This window comes from Nycticebus coucang, chromosome 1 (assembly GCF_027406575.1).
Source record: "Nycticebus coucang isolate mNycCou1 chromosome 1, mNycCou1.pri, whole genome shotgun sequence".
Classification (NCBI taxonomy): Eukaryota; Metazoa; Chordata; class Mammalia; order Primates; family Lorisidae; genus Nycticebus; species Nycticebus coucang.
The window spans coordinates 28,672,582-28,676,051 of NC_069780.1; the positions used below are offsets into that span (position 1 = coordinate 28,672,582).

General features: G+C 43.1%; 1 pseudogene; it reads right to left on the reverse strand.

Moving 5' to 3' along the window:
* Positions 1-1,541: 1,541 nt before the first annotated feature.
* Positions 1,542-2,238, reverse strand: LOC128590135 (actin, muscle-like; annotated as a pseudogene).
* Between the last annotated feature and the right edge of the window lie 1,232 nt (positions 2,239-3,470).

The following is a 3,470-nucleotide window of genomic DNA, read 5'->3' on the forward strand; positions in this document are numbered from 1 at the left end:
TTTATTTTGTAACAGTATTACAAAAAACACAATAACATTTAATGAAACTTGAAGTGCTATTAATCTAATGTGGCATCATAAGTGTACTCAGGATAAAGTGTAAGGAAAAAAGTGTTCAATACAGTTAATGAGTCCCTATCAGGTCTCCAGAGTGTCAGCTTTAAATGGTTGAACTCTTTTGTAACCAAAACCAAAAAACGCCCTAGCTCTCCCTACCTCTGTAACCACTGTCTTCAAACCCATCTGGTGCATCAAACTATTTGGAAAAGATATGCCTACTCAATAGCAAAAGGTTACTTACACACAAAGAGGCTTAATGCAAAGCAAGTGCTCTAAGTATTCAAATAATGCAAAGTACTGAAATTTGGAGATGGTAAGAATGAAAGCACTAAGGTTTTAAGCTGCCCAAATCTTTTCACTGAAGGGAGAAAGTGGTTTTTCTTTTCTTCTCTCTCCTATTCTGGAATGCTATGGAAAGGGTGTGTCTGAGAAGCACAGGCACCATGGCATGACAGGGGCTCTAAGCATAGTGCATGGTCAATGAACTGCATAGTGTTCCAGTCTGCAGATTCTGACTCTCTAATAAAAGGAAAAAGTCACAGGACTGGAAAGTCAAAAGGGTCTGATCTAAAACACATCCCCAGTGAAATTTTAAAACATTGGAACATTTTCAAAGTGTAAGAAATGCTTTTAATCCCATATTAATATTTTCTGACATAGTATATTTACTGCCATTGGAAGACTCTATAAATATGTATGATAAGAATTCAATAGAAAGAATCTGGAAGAAGGAAAGTCATTACCTAAATTAGTCACAGTTTCATTTCTGCATAATAGCACCTGTTCAAATGAACAGCACCTCAGCAATGTGGGCTGGCTTTGTACTGGCATTTGATCCAGTACAAATGAGCCATAAATAGCAGCTAGTTATATATAAAGTAAACAGGAAACAAAATGCAATCCCATAATTAAAAAAGAAAGAACCAAAAATATTTAAAAGTGGTTATAAAACAAAACAGCCCACTAAGATGGGTGAGAACTATATAGACCACAAGGTAAAGTTTAAGGTAAGGTTTGGTGTTGGCATTTTAATTCTTTAGGCTTCTGGTCATCGTTACTAGTCATAGCATAAATTCATTGGAGTAGTGGGGTGGCATTAAGAGGATTATCATTGACAAGGACATTCATCCCTTACCAGTGTCTTCACTGCAGTTCATTTCTTTATATATGCAACACACACTATTTCTTTTCAAAACTGCAAACTACAGGAACAGTAAGTACAATTCTGTACTTTGATTATAACACGCTAATGGTTTTGATCTTTCTTTTTACAGGAACACTTGGCTTCTTTGCATGCCATTGGTTTGTTACCAAAATACAGTGTGGTGAAGGTTGACTGAAGAAGTCCAGTATGTCCAGTTAAAACAGAAATAATTCTTCATCAAATAATAATAATAATAATAATAAGATGACTCAGAATGGTCAAAATACTTCAGGTTCAGGTTAAATGTTGTAAAAATGACTTTCCGCTTCCAGTTCATTTAGAAGCATCTGTGGTGGATGATGGATGGCCCAGACACATTGCACTCACGCTTGCTGATCCACATCTGATGGAAGGTGGATAGTAAGGCCAGAATGGAGGCACAAATCCACACTGAGTACTTGTGCTCAAGGGGAACAATGATCTTGATTTTGTGGTGCTCAGTACCAGGGTGGTGGTCTCCTTCAACATCCTGTCAGCAATGCCTGGGTACATGGAGGTGCCACCAGACAGCACTATGTTGGCACACAGGTCCTTGAGGATGTCCATGTCACATTCCATGATGGAGTTGAAGGCCATCTCATGGATACCCAGGAAGTAGGCTGGAAGGGAGCCCCAGGACACTGAAATCACTCATAGCCAATGGTGATCACCTGGCCATCAGGCAGCCCATAGCTCTTCTCCAAAGAGGAAGAGGACATGGCAACGGCTGTCTCCTACTCAAAGTCCAGTGCAGCAAAGCACAGCTTCTCCTTGATTCCCCTGCACAGGCTCCCACTTAGCCATGGTGGTGAATCTATAGCTGTGGTCCACAAGCTCTTCATGAGGTGATTGGTCAGGTCCTGACCAACCAGGTCCAGATGCAGGATGGCTTGGGGGAAGGTGCATCCCTCATAGATGGGCACCACATGGGTGACCCCATCTCCAGGGTCTGTGGCAATGCCAGTGGTATGACCAGAGGTATAAAGCGACAGCATAGCCTAGATGGCCACATACATGGCTGTGGTGTTAAAAAATCTCAAACATGATCTGGGTCATCTGCTGCCTCTTGGCCTGAGTGTTCAGAGGGACCTCAGTCAGCAGCAATGGGTGCTTCTAAGGAGTCACAAACAGCTCATTATAGAACATGGGGTGTTAGATCTTTTCCAAATCATCTGACTTGGTGGTAGTGCCATGCTCAATGAGTACTTCCAGGTCAGGATGCCGCACTTGCTCTGGTCCTCATCACCCACGTACAAGTCCTTCTGGTCAATGCCCACTATCATTCCCTGATGCTGGGGATGCCTAAGGATGGGTGGAAACTCAGCCTGGGGGTGTGATTTCCAGCAAAGCCAGCTTTGCACATGCTAGAACCATCATTAGTGATGAGTGTGGCAATTTCCTCTTCCATGGAAATTAGCAGAGGAATAAGATGGTAGGAGGACGTGGAGTACAGGTCGATGGCAGCAATTGAGCTGTGCACCATTATTCTTGTAATAAACATTTCAGGGTACTCCTCTCTGGCCTCTCTGATTACTTGATCCAGCACCTTTCCTTCAGTGAGTTGCAAATGCAGGGCTTTAGTTGGGCTTCTGACTTCTGTCCTACCATCCCCATCTTGCACCATGGCAGTGCTGATGACTCCAGGGCCATCTGCTGAAATCTCCCCAGCAGAGACAGGAAGACCTATAATAAGATTTTTGTCCACAATGCCAGTTGGAGCTCCATTGAGACTTCTGGAGACCCACTTATTAGAATTACACTCAAAGTGTGGTGCTGGCCTGTCTATGAGAGTGCTTGACTGGTGAGTCTGTGCCTGGATGGGGCCAGTGTAGTGGAATTTAGATGCAAAGGTCAGAAACTTGGCTTTCGGTGCCTGCTCAAGCCTGTAGAAAGTGTGATGCTCCATGCACGCTTTCCATAGCCTTTTTGCTGCTTGGTGGTTTGGCAGTTTGAATTTGATGGTGGTCTCAAATTGGTCCATTTCAAAGTTGTCTCTATTTGTTTGGCAGATGTAACCAGTTCTTCCGCCCTGCAGTTTTCTGAAATCTAACTGCAAAATAGTCCTTCTCCAGGAGATCCAGGTGTTCACACACTCTGTCAAACAGCACTTGTCCCTTAACACATTTCTCCAGGTCACAGCTGTACTCAGTGCCATCTAACAGGATGACTTGACAACCAGTGGTGTTGCTCTTCTGGGTGGCTTTTATCTCAATGGTCTTTACTTCAG